The sequence below is a fragment of the Rhinolophus sinicus genome, linkage group LG03, assembly GCF_036562045.2.
Source record: "Rhinolophus sinicus isolate RSC01 linkage group LG03, ASM3656204v1, whole genome shotgun sequence".
Classification (NCBI taxonomy): domain Eukaryota; kingdom Metazoa; phylum Chordata; class Mammalia; order Chiroptera; family Rhinolophidae; genus Rhinolophus; species Rhinolophus sinicus.
In genome coordinates this window covers 47,705,104-47,718,260 of record NC_133753.1, presented here as the reverse complement: position 1 = coordinate 47,718,260, position 13,157 = coordinate 47,705,104, and the positions used below count along the sequence as shown (strand labels likewise).

General features: G+C 43.5%; 1 protein-coding gene across 8 annotated transcripts in view; it reads left to right on the top strand.

The window, feature by feature from the left end:
• The window catches only part of TLN2 (talin 2), a 410,543-nt gene that overhangs the window by 206,905 nt on the left and 190,481 nt on the right, over positions 1-13,157 (top strand). The gene's annotated exons all lie outside the window — the stretch shown is intronic.

Below are 13,157 nucleotides of genomic sequence, written 5' to 3'. Positions count from 1 at the left end.
CAGTGTGGATTAGGGCTCACCTTAGTGACCTCATTTTCCCTTGATTATTTCTGTAAGTAAATACCCATCTCCAAATAAGATCACATTCTGAGGTTCTAGGGATTAGGACTTTAACATATAAATTTTAGGGGGTGGGATACACCATTCAACCAGTAACAAACTATGTTAAGTGTTGTTTTGGAGGACAAGACAAATGTCAATTTTACAAGCCAAGACTGACAGATGACAAGATACTGTAGGATAATTTCTGTAGATGAGGAGCTCACACTCGCAAAGGCAGGAAATGCTTCATCCTGCCATTTCTGTAGGGATCCTTACTTAACCTTGGTCTCCCTCTCTGTTGACTGGTCTTGGCATTTAGTCTGTTGTTTTTCCAACTTTATCTTAAGTTTTATATTTGTTTTGAAATTGTTTTCCAAGAATTAGTTCAGGTTGCAGAGGCAGAAAACACATGTTGAAACTATCTTAAAATAATGATTTAAAATAGTATGATGTACTCAACTTTGCTGTCAAGAGTTCATCATTTCACATCAGCTCCCACGGGGACACATTTATTCCCTGTGCTCCTGGTGAAGTAATATTTATGTATACAAACTCAAATTTGATGTGGTTTTGTTATTTGGAAATGTAAATCTTATCCATAACTCACTGATGAAATTGGCAAGACTTCTAATTTGGCTTTATTCTATTGAGTATAGGAAAATGGTACTCCACAGCCCTTGAATTTAGTTAATATGTTTTTTGTAGTTCTGGTTCGATCCACTAGGCAGTTCTAGAAACTTGGGCTTATAGAAAGCAGAACATTGATATTTACTGTGCATGTCCACCTATTTTCTCTAGTAAAGTCTAGTCCAAGCCTTTCTTCTCTCTGTCTATCATTTCCACTGTGTGCGTATATTTTAAAATTTGTTAAGCACTATCTTCCCTCTGCCTCTTTTCTGAAAATCTGGTTTATCGCCCATTCCAGATGTTTTTTTCCCCATTCCTGCCTTTGTCAACTCTGTCTTTGATATAGTCTCTTGCAGCCTGAGCCGTTGCTAGCAGGATTGTTTTGTGTGGTAGGCTGAACTATAAAATCTAGATTGATTATTGGCTTTCCCAGTTGTTAATGCATATTCATTTCGCTAACCCATAAATCAAACTGCTGAAATGTATACATTCAGATTTCATTTTTTCACGTTGTCTTAGTATCTTCTGGGTTGCTCTTTAAAAATATTGATGAGTCCTTTCAAAAAAGAAATCTATCGTAAGAAAATCTGAAATTAAGAACAAACATGTTTAAATAGAAAAATCCTATTGCAGCCTTATTTATATTGGTGAAAATTTACAAATAGCTGATATCCACAGAAACAAAGATTCAGCTGAGTAAATTATGATGCCTCGCACCCCAATAGATATGTATCTATTAAAGACGTTTCTAGTAAGTTTGCAGTACTGTGGGAAATGATTATTGTGTAATTAGAATTCAGGGACAATCGGGATAGAGAATTATATAGAGCATGTCATCTCAATTGCATAAAATTATGCAGAAGCACTGGAAGGAGGTGTGTCCGAATGTCAGCAGAACTTATCTTCAGGTGCGGTGGGGCCAGACGTGGACGTCCAGATTCTGACAGACCTGGGTTTAAACCTCCCTTTCCTCCTGTGTGTGCCTGTTACTGTGGAGAATAACCTCTTATGCCTGATTGTCCAGGCTAAATAGTACCACTCGCAACTGAGTGATTAATTAAAGTGCTGCGTTCAGTGTATGACATATAATGATGCAACACATGAAAGTTCAATTGTTAATTAAAAACCATTATCGACAATACATATTTCACCCATTTTACTGCTCTCCTAACACACTTACTGTATTTATTTTTCCGTGTTTCTTCCTGTTTTCAACAGAATCTCATAGGAGGCAGAGCCCCCCAGCACAGTGGACTGTGTCAAGCCCCATAAGCCCTGGAAACTGGTCACCTTCCCTGAAATCTGCACTCATTAGCGTGGAGTTATGTTGCAGATTCAGTGACTTGACCTATTTACAAAGGGCTTAGAATCAGTGCCAGGCACGTAATCGCTTATATGTTTGTTGCTATTATTAAGAAATTAAAAAATATATATGTATTATTACCTCCTACATTCAGGAGAATGGGAGGGTTACTGCAAAGATTTACACATCCTGCAGAGAGCTGGACTTGATGACTTCTACATCTGAGATTGGGGATACCCCTGGTTAGATTTAGAGGAACTGAAAGATTGCAATTTTTAGATATAAAATGAGAGTGATCTTGAACTGAGTGGCCATAGAAAATGAGAATCCTTTGGAGAATCTAATCCCATGGCATGATGCTGGATGGAAACTATGATAATATGCCGATGGACTTGGAACCTCCAGAAATGTAAATTTTAGTCAAGTTTCAGTTCTCCATATAAGTACCAGAATCCTGGGTCTGGCTTCGAACAAATGCCCTTTTGATGTATGGTTGATGAATTAACATAGGTTAAGTGGCAAGAATATATTTTTAACATTCTCTTTTTCTTCAGAGTCCATTGTTGCCTAAACCAGGCACTACTGCCTTTTCGAGGGATGTGTGATTCTGTGGGTTGGCAACCTTTTGTCCCACTGGTCAGAGGTCGGCCTTGAAGTCCCTTTCAGTGAAGGGGCATGGAACAGGGAAGTGGGAGGTTTCTTCAGTTTCTGAAGTGAAGCCAAACACAATGGTCCATGTTGTCACTTCACAGTCTTAAATCCACGCTGCTTTGGCTGATACCCTTCAGTTGGGTGTATGCTATTTTGACATTGAATTAAAGCCCAAGCATGAGGAAGGTGACCTGAAAAGGACCTTGAATGTAGTTCTTTTCACACATTCTGCCAGGTTCGGTCTCAGACCCACTGAATATTTTTTTCTAGATCACTGTAGAACAAAGCTCTCTGTTCCCCAAGTAAAAGCTAGTTTACCTGTTCCCATCCTACTGGTATGTGCCTTAGTGACAAAGCTTGTGTTTATCAGCCTCAGCAGTCGCCTAGAGAATCTCTTTTTCTGGGATTGTATAGGCTTGTCACCAAGAGTCAGAAGAAAACCAATAATGGGATGAGTTTATTCCCAGTTATCCAAACAAATGGGAAATAATTCACAAATCTCCTGGTCTTGACCTTCATTTTTATTTTTATTTTTTCTCGGACCTGACCCTTTATTTTTCTATCATATCTATTTTTGTGAACAACTTCAAATCATTTGAATTAGGATATAAAAGGATTAAACATCAGCATTGAACTTGAAGCCTCCTTCCTTTGAGGAGGAAAATAGCAGGACTGGAAAGTAGACTCCAAGAGGACAACCAGAGGTAAGCAGTGAGGTTGCTGGAAAGCCAGCCTTCTTGGTGGTCTAATGAAAACCTACAGTATATCCCACACACAGGCCAGGAATTCACCTATCCTCCCAGATCCTCTGTCTTTATCTGTGAAATGGGGATACCAAAAAAAAATTCTATTTTATTTTGTAACCTATTGAGCACATCAAGGGAAAAGACGTCTGTGAAAGTACCATGGAGCTCCACAGTGCCAAGTGAACATTAGATGTAGTAGCTTCTGTTTGTTCCTCTGGGGACTGTAATCCAGGTAGGCTGGTGCTGGAGTGAGGGTGACAGATGTAGAAGAGCAGAGGTGGCTGTGGGGTGGTTGGAAAGACTAGTTTATGGAAGCAAAGGTTGATGCTGAGCTTGAAGGGTGGAAGAACTGGAGAAGTGGTGGTGCATTTCAGACAGAGGTCGGCCGCAGGCTAAAATAGAGGCAGTTATGCAGGGATTGAAAGTACCCTCAGTTGTGTTAAAATGGAGAGTTCTTACTGTGTGAACGGGAGACGGGAAATGGGTAGATGGGGGCCCAGATCCCTGAACTGAGCAGTTTGAACCTGATTGCCCGTACATTTCAAGAAAATCACCTCCAAGCAAACTTAGAACAGTATGAACCCATAAGCATCTGCTCCCCTTCCTTTCAGTGGGTTTTCTTCCTGCACTTCTCTACTCACTGCCCTTTCTCAGCAGTACCAGAGCTCTGGATTGGTCTGCAGTAAACTACCCCTCCCTCCTCAGAATTTCCTGGGAATTCGGCATCATCTTTAATAAAGGGCAGCTCTCCATTTGCCTGAAAGGTTCTGAGATGTAACATTCTAAGACAGTGATAGTTGATAAATGTAAATATCTGCTTTTACAGTAAAGTTTAACTGGGAGCAATTCTTTATGCCCAACAGCATACGAGGTGTGATCAAACAATATGGTGAATGTTTAAATAAAACAAAATTTATTATAGTAAAAGACATATTGCCATTAATCTCCCTCAAAATACTCCCCCTCACTTTGGACATACTTATCCCATCATTCTTGCCACTTTCTGAAGCAGTTCTGGAAATTCTCTTTCTTGAGTGTCTTTAGCTGCACTGTTGTGGCTGCCTGATGTCCGGAATCATTTTGAATTTGGGGAAGAGCTGGAAGTCTTGCAGTGCCAGATCCAGTGAATAAGGTAGATGAGGAGACACCATAATGTTTTTATTTGACAGAAATTGCCATATACCAGAAGCGATATATGTGACATGGAGCGTTGTCATGATGGAGGATGATTTATGGCACACTTTAAAACACACCTTCTCTCAACCATAGCTCACACCCGACTGACTACATTGAGCAAGTTGAAACTGGTCACACATTGTTACTAAGGTTCAACATGCCGCTTCCCATATTGAAGATTCCTGCCTATCCATTGGATGGTGCTCAGCAGCAGTATTCACCGTATGTTTTGATCACAGCGGAAAGGCTTCATGTCACACATTGCTTCTGGTGTGTCAATTTCTGTTAAATAAAAACATTACAGTGTATTCTCATCCACCTTATTCACTGGATCTGATACCATGTGACTTATGGCTCTTCCCCAAAGTGAAAATCGTTTAGGACATCGAGGCAGCCATGACAGCACAACTAAAGACACTCACAAAAGAGGACTTCCAGAACTGCTTCAGAGAGACACTCACGAAAGAGGACTTCCAGAACTGCTTCAGAAAGTGGCAAGAACAATGGGATAAGTGTGTTTGAAGCAAGGGGGGAGTATTTTGAGGGGGATTACTGTTGCTTTGCTGTAATAAATTTTGTTTTATTTAAACATTCACTGCACTTTTTGATCACACGTCATATTCAATGATAGAATTTCAGGTGCCAGTGCCAGGAGCTGACTGGGGATGGGAGGGTAAGTTGGAGGGATCCTCGGCGGGCTCCAGTCTTATCACGAGCATAGCCAGCTCTGTTTATTTAATGTGTGATGGTCTGGTTGTGGTTTTCTAGCAGTGTGACCTGGAGAAGGTCTCCTGATCTCAAGATTATAGTTTCTTCATCTGAAAATAGAAAACAATATCGAAAGTCTTTTCCCATCATTCTGTTTTCCATGTTGTAGGCACACTTATTGGTTTTCTAAGTGGAGGTAGAAATGCTGATTTGCCCTCTATCCCTGCATTAAATAAATACTTATTAAGCCCTTCTCTGAGGCAGGTACTGTGGTGAGCCGCACACATGGCCCCTGCCCTTGGGGAGCTTCCAAGTATTCCTGACTAATGTGGCTTTGGTTCTTTTTTGAGTCTCTCATTTGCCAAGCTGGAGAACTTCATCTTGTAAACCATGAGGTTAAGCTTCTGGGGCCGAGAGAGACTGTTATGGAACAGACTGTTGATGAGTAGGAATAGTTCGGTTTGCTGGGTGTTGGCCCTCTGCTCATCCTTCAGTCATGATGTTTGTGTGAATAATTCCTAATGACTAATTTTTAAAAATCTGTTTAAATCTTTCCATGGAGTATGTATTAATTCCGCAGACATTTATTAGCATCATCTGTGTGCTGGCCACTGTGCTAGGGCCTCGAAATTCAAAGGTGGCTATGACCATACAGTCCTTGCTCTCAAAGGGGGAGATGAACTTCTCGTGGCAAATGTGTACCTTGGTACTGTGTTGTGTATATGTCTTATAACGGGTGTATTGGGAACAGGCAAGAGTACACAGTGGTAGATCTGTGGGTCAAGGGGCATATGAGGGGTATACAAAGCAGCCCTGGGTACCAACCATTTGGCTGGCTTTTTTATTGAAATGCCTGGCCTGCCTCTAGGTTCACACATATGTGGATGGTTTATCACTTCTCTTATGCTCCTTTACCATCCAGCCTTTTAATGATTTATTTCTAGTTGAAGTATTCAGAGTCAAATAATAGTCTTGGCCTCCTAGGCCTCCCTGAGGGAAAACTAAAGAGAGATGCTTATATGAATGTTCTCTGTGGCTTCCTGGTCTCCCCACTCTGGTCGCAAAGGGGAGCATGATCATTCTGGTCTTTTTCTACCGTTTCCCCAAAATGAAACCTAACCAGAAAATTAAGCCCTAGCGTGATTTTTCAGGAGGACATCCCCTGAACATAAGCCCTAATGCGTCTTTTGGAGCAAAAATTAATGTAAGACCCGCTCTGATTTTCAGGGAAACATGGTAAGTGGACTGTTAGACATATGGAAAAATCATGTCAGTTGTATTTACTTACTGTTTTCCCTGAGCTGCTTATTAGCTGGAAGGTCTCACCATCTGGGGATGTGGCAGAGTAGGGGAGTCATTCCACTCAGACTCTGCCCTCAGGGTTCTCACTAGTTGGGAAGAGATGTGAGGGGCCCAGTAGGGAGACAAGATTATAAAGGAATGCCTTTAGCTCCCTGATAAAGCTAGACTGGAGATGAGACCAAAATGGGACACTCGGCCCCCTGGCCCCTCTTTGAATTTTAAGATCCCCGGCTGCCAGTGAACAGTTGACCTGACTTACATTCCTAGGTAGTGACACAGGCACCTGTGTGTGCCTGGTGGGCTCAGTGTGTGGAATCTGAATGTTCAAGGTGAGCCCCGAGGTCCCTGAGCACAGATAGCCCAGGAGAGCAACAGTAGGGCAAGACCCTGGCTTTTGCTTTGGGAGCACCTCTGGGTAGCGGTGACCCAGTCATTACAGGGTTTCGCTTGTCAGATGAGCTATTCCCCCTTCCTCCCTTGCAGAGGAGCAGGTAAGAGGTGGAGGGAAGGGGAAGCTCTTTCTAGGGCATTTCTTTGAGAGAACAGAATTATTCACAGGAGATTGAGATGTAAACACAGATGAATGATAGCTTTTATATAGGCCCACATTTTATGCTGACATTTGGTTACGTGATGCATGCTGTTAGCAAACAGGGCTGTATTTTGCCTGCTGAGAAAGAAGAGGGGCAGGTATACAGCCTTTGTAATTGGGTGCAGCAGCCTTCCAGTGAGTGGGTCAGAATGGAGTCAGTGGCTGGAGGGACAGAACAGGGATGGTGAGCAGCTCTTAACTCTCTGGAAGATACAGGCTCCCACTGAGACACGGTGGCCTGGCTCTGTGGTCCTGCCAGCTGAGTGGCACCCCTCTGCTCTCTAGGAGAGTGTGCAGAGCCAATGGTATCCCATAGGTTGCCCCTTGCAGGGGCCTACTGTAATGCCAGCCCTGCTCCAAAGGGTGTTATTTTTTTCTTTGGGATTGAGGGAATCCAACTGACCTCAGAGAGAACAGCCTAGGTGCTAGGAGTTACCTGCTCCACAAACACACTCAGCCTCACAGCTTCTCCTGAGATAGTTCCGCATCTAGAAAAAGCACGTAATGTGACTTGAATGGAGATGAACACAGGAACTGTATAGTGAATAGAGTTACTAGGAAGGGAGCTCCATCTAGACAGGAATCTTGTCTATCTTTGCACCGTCATGTCTGTAATGTCTAGTACGAACAGATACAAGATAAACCACAAGATGAATTGTACAGCTCAGGTGCTGAATACAGTATGTTGCTTCCAGTGTTTCTCCAACCCCCATGACTAATAATAACCAATCCTGACCTGGCACTTTCTATGTGTCTTTGACATGTATTAACTTATTTAATTCTCTGGCTACCTTGTAGGTAGATCTATTGTTGTCTCCTGTTTTATAGAGGGGGAGACTGAGGCAGATTGCACTTAAGTAACCAGCTCAGTGTGGCAACTGGTAAGGCAGGGGTGGGGTTGGAACTCCTGGTGGCCCTCACTTATCAGAGCAGAGATCCAAGGGGTGGTTTCTCATCTTGACCAATGGTAGGCATTTTTTTGAGAGAAGAGGAGGGCTTGGCTGAGCTGGGCTTATTTGTTCCAGGGTGGACTGGGTGAGACTGGGCAGCTGGCACTGCTACCATCATACTGGGCTGTTTACAGCTCCCTGGAATTGAAAAGTGTTTACAAGGAGAATGTCTGAGTTTCAACACTGGTTCCATTGGCTCATCTTCCACAATGGATGGCACAGAAGAGTTTCTGTGTTGGTCCAGGGGACTTTCACATACGGGGTCTGACAATTAAGTTCACTAACTTTTTGCAATGCTGTTGCTAATCTTTTCTGATATCAGAAGGATTATTCTTTATGAATTTGTACCAACTGGAAAGATAACCTAGTTTACTATTTGGAAGTGCTGAAAAGGCTGCGTGAGAAAGTTAGATGACCTGAACTTTTTGCCAACAATTCATGGCTCTTGCATCACGACAATGCACCAGCTCACACGGCACTGTCTATGAGGGAGTTTTTAGCCAGTAAACAAATAACTGTATTGGAACACCCTCTTTACTTACCTGATCTGGTCCCCAATGACCTCTTCCTTTACCCGAAGATAAAGGAAATATTGAAAGAAAGACATTTTGATGACATTCAGGACATCAAGGGTAATATGACAACAGCTCTGATGGCCATTCCAGATAAAGAGTTCCAAAATTCCTTTGAAGAGTGGACTAGGCTCTGGCAATGGTGCATAGCTTCCCAAGGGGAATATTTCGAAGGTGACCGTAGTGATATTCAGCAATGAGATATGTAGCACTTTTTCTAGGATGAGTTCGCAGACTTAATTGTCCAACCTCATATACAATTAGAACAAAAATGATCAGAGTGAGAAGAGATTATGAAAAGGAAAGTAATGCATCCTTTATGAATTCATACCCTGTCTTTTAGCAAAACAAACAAACAAACAAAAAACAGACTTAAGGTCTAACAAGATAGCATACATTCAAATTGGAATAAAAGAAAAAACAAATAACAAGGATGTGATCATAAGAGAGAGATGGATTAGATGATAACAGCACTGCAAGAAACAGTACACACAATGGCTCTAACCCTTCCTGCCACCAAACCAGAAAAGGAAACCTAGTCAGCTCTTTTAGGCGACCAGCCTGGAAAGGCAGGAATTAGCAGAATGGTTGAGGATGCACAAAAGTGCATGTGAGGGCCAGTTGCAGGCAATCCCAGTGCCATGCTGCCTGAAAATATCACAGTGGAGAGGGAGAACGAGCCTCATCACGGCATGTGGTCTGAGACGTATGATTTTCTCAGGGCTTTAGTGAATATGGAGTGAGAATTTGCACAAGTGTTGACAATAACGTACTCATCTTTCGTTGACATTTCTAGGTCGCAGAATGCTTTAATCCTACTTTCTTCTTGCCATAGTTAGGTCACTTAATTCCAACATGTGTCCCTTTTGCAAGGATCTCCTGTAGTGAGTGGTGCCTGACACAGCTCAGTGCCATGTTCCCGGTGTGATGATGATGAAATCCCTATGCACCTGGGTTTCAGACCTCACTGAGAGTTTCTTATGTGGGTGATGGTGACCCTTTTGCATGATAACCATAAAAACACCTGTCTTCTACATAATTTTATAGTTTATAATTTTATAGTTTATAAAGCACTTTTTATGTACATAATCTTCATTTTAACATTCCCATGAAGGAAACCCCTGGTCATGTTTCATGCTTCGTGCTTGGGAACACTGAGTCGTAATAAAACAGATCGTTAAGAGAAAGAAGAAATTGGAGCCTTTTAGTGTTTGACTGCTGTGCAGTGCTGTTTCGTGGTGACTGCGTTGTTTTTTTTTGGTGGTTTTATATAATGTGTTCTCATGTAGTACTATTGATGCTTTTTGGCAGTAGTTGTTTTGAGATGATACAAAAGTTGAGAACACAAACCTCATAATGAATCCCTGATGTCTCTTGTTCTGTTGAGCGTCTACCCTGAACCTAAGAGTAGTGGCTTCCATTCCAGTGAGACGTTAGGATGAGGAGGCAATGGGATGGATCCCTTTGGAATTGTTGGGACCTGAATGTCTGTTGGCAAGCTCCTTTCGGGTGATCCAGTGGCTTCCTGCTCTCTGAAGAGCAGAAAGAGGGGAGGTAACAGGGTTCAGAGGTCCTAGGCATTGACAGGCCTGGGATTAACCCTGAACCACAGACTCCTAAGCCAGCACCCATTCCTTCACCAAGGCGTGCCCACTCCTGCCCTCTCACACAGACCCAGGCAGCAGCATGGGCCAGGCCCAGAACGGAGATCAAGTGTGGTGAGGCGACCTGCTTCCAGGAAGGGCACTGAGCTGTCCTGGGACGGCCCCTATGGCCATCATTGGGGAAAACCATATCTATATAGATAATGTATAGATATGGAGTTGTCAGTAACCACGTGCTGCATATGTCTGGGTAAAAGCCTTAAAAGCACAGAGCAGAGCTACCACCTATTCCTCCACCCTTGCCAGCAGACTCCTCAGAAGACAAGTCTGTACCTGCTGTGCCGCGCTCTCGTTTCTCTCCTGAACCTGCTGCTCTGGCCTCACCCCTCTGCCACGCTCCTCTGATTTCAGCTGCCAGAGACCTCCAAGCTGCCAGATGCAGCTGTTCTGCCCCGGTCCTCATCTTCCCTGAACTGCGTCAGGACTTAGCACAGTTGATCTCTCCCTCCTGCTTGATGCACCTTCTTCTGGCCCCACCCTCTCTCCGTTCTCCTCCGGCACCTACCACTAGCCTCTGCGTCAGTTCCTTCTCCGTGTCCTCACTTTAGAACATCATTCCAGGACTCAATCCTTGGGTCTCTCTCGCTCTCTCTCGCTCACTTACTCCGCACATGATCTTTCTAGTCCCAAGAACTTAAAATATGATAGTAGTCCCCTCCCCGTGATGTCCCCTGCTTTGTACTTGACTCTGCTCCACCTTTCCACTGAATATGTCCCAAAGCGACCCCTTAGGGACTTGTGATCCCAAACCTGTGCCTCCAGCAGCTTCCCCCACCTCAGTCAATGGCTTCTTCATATTTCCAGTTGTTTTGGATAGAGATTTTCCTTCTCTCTCGTATGTTCTATGCTTCTCTCTTTCCCTTCTGCTTCCCAACTCTCTGGGCCTCTCTCCTGTGTTTCCCAGGCTCTGTCCTGCAGGCTCCCTGCCTCTGCTCCCTGCTTCTCCATTTGCTCCTTTCCTCTCGCTCCCCTGTGTGTCTTCTGTTCTTTCTGAGCTCTTGTGTTTACCGTCCTGCTGTGGCTTCATGTCGTGACTCTGTCTTTCCCTTTGATTGAATGTCTTTCTCTGCTTGGCTACAGGGACCCTTCATTTGCTGTTCAGAAAACCCAATTATTAGCCTGGGAAGGTCAGCCCTCCTGCAGAGACACTTACACTACTTCCTATTCCCAGGGAATGGAAGAGATTAATCATTCTCTTGGGTGCATCCCATGAATGGCATCCATGGCAACATCAAGTCCATGGCCTTCTCCACTGACTGTTACCACCAGCCATGCTCATGGGTCTCAGTGTTTCAGAAAACCCCACAATTGTCACAAGCCCCAGGGGACAAACTATCCCATGGGGTGATCTACATTATAGCAAATTTGTCTCTTTAGAGTTTACATTTTATTTCCCCAAACTGGGGAGTTGCTTGGTTAAATATGCCTGCAAAAAGAGAGTTGGGTAGAGCCTTTTATACATGGCTTTAAAAGTCCTTGAAGTTGTAAATGGAAAATCATGAGATATTTTGAATTCTGCCATATCCATCATCCAGCCACTGCCCAGGCTGTCTGTAGGAGTTAATTCAGTTGCAGGCAGATTCCCAGTAACACTGCTGTTGTTTATTGAGAAGTATATCTTAATATTTCTCAATATTACAAAATTCATTCGGAACATAAGTAGAGGTCAAAATGAATTTCCAGTCGGGTGGCCTGAGTGGTTACTTCATGAGAGTGTGTCTACGCCCTGCCCAGGACCAGCAGAGCATCTGTTTTAAAATGGCTTCTGTATGCAAGTGATTTAGTCACCTGTGTGAGAAAGCCAGCAATCAATCAACCTGCTAAGAAATGGTGCCCTAGAGGCACCCACTCTCTAGTCTGGGCCCTGTCAGCCTCTTGTCCTCTCTGGCTGTTGGTCACTTCACTGCTTCTTAAGTGGGAAAGAGGCGTAAAGGGATCTGGAGCATCGCTTTGCTACCTGGAGATTTTCCAATAAAAGACAAGAAAGGAGGGTGAGCTCGACATTCACATGGGTTATGTTGTGCATGCAGCTTTAGGATTCTAATACCATGTTTCCCTGAAAATAAGACCAGGTCTTATATTAAGCTTTGCTCCAAAAGACGCATTAGGGCTTATGTGCAGGGGATGTCATCCTGAAAAATCATGCTAGGGCTTATTTTCTGGTTAGGTCTCATTTTGGGGGAAACATGGTAGCTACAAATTATAAAGTGCTTTATTTTGTTTGCCAGGGTGACAATTAGCCAGGTAACTCTGTGTTGGTTTTCAGGTGCAGGGAAGATGCCTCTCCCTCTTGTGCCCAAGGCATGCGTTGATAGAGGTTGGCTTGGGTTGGGTGTGGGGGGAGTTGGTAAGTTTCTGGCCATAGAATAGAGCAGGTAGTCAAAATAAACCAGAAGCCACCAACTTAAAGTAAATGCACTAAATTGTTGGGTTTAAATTTTTAAAAGTCATTTATGAATTAATTCAAACCTAGCCTAAACCTGGATGAGAAACCAAAAACTATGCCAGTAATTTGGATAAAATAACAATTGAATTGGCATTTTCTTCACTTTGAGACTCCTAAAGAGTGTGCAGCTGTCTGGCACACCGGGTGTTTGAAATCTGCCTCTCTGGTCTCATTAGTGATGGTGCTTGGCCTGGCATTGATGTCCCCTCGGGATTCAGTTCTTCCATGAATTATGCAGGACTCGTATCACTGTAGCTACTTTATTTGTGGGGAAATTGAGGCAGAGTGGCCAGAGTGCCTTGCTCAGGTTTACAGTCCCCTAGTGGTGGAGTTGGGCCGAGAAGCCAAGTCTTCTGGTACGTGGTGTGATGAACTCTT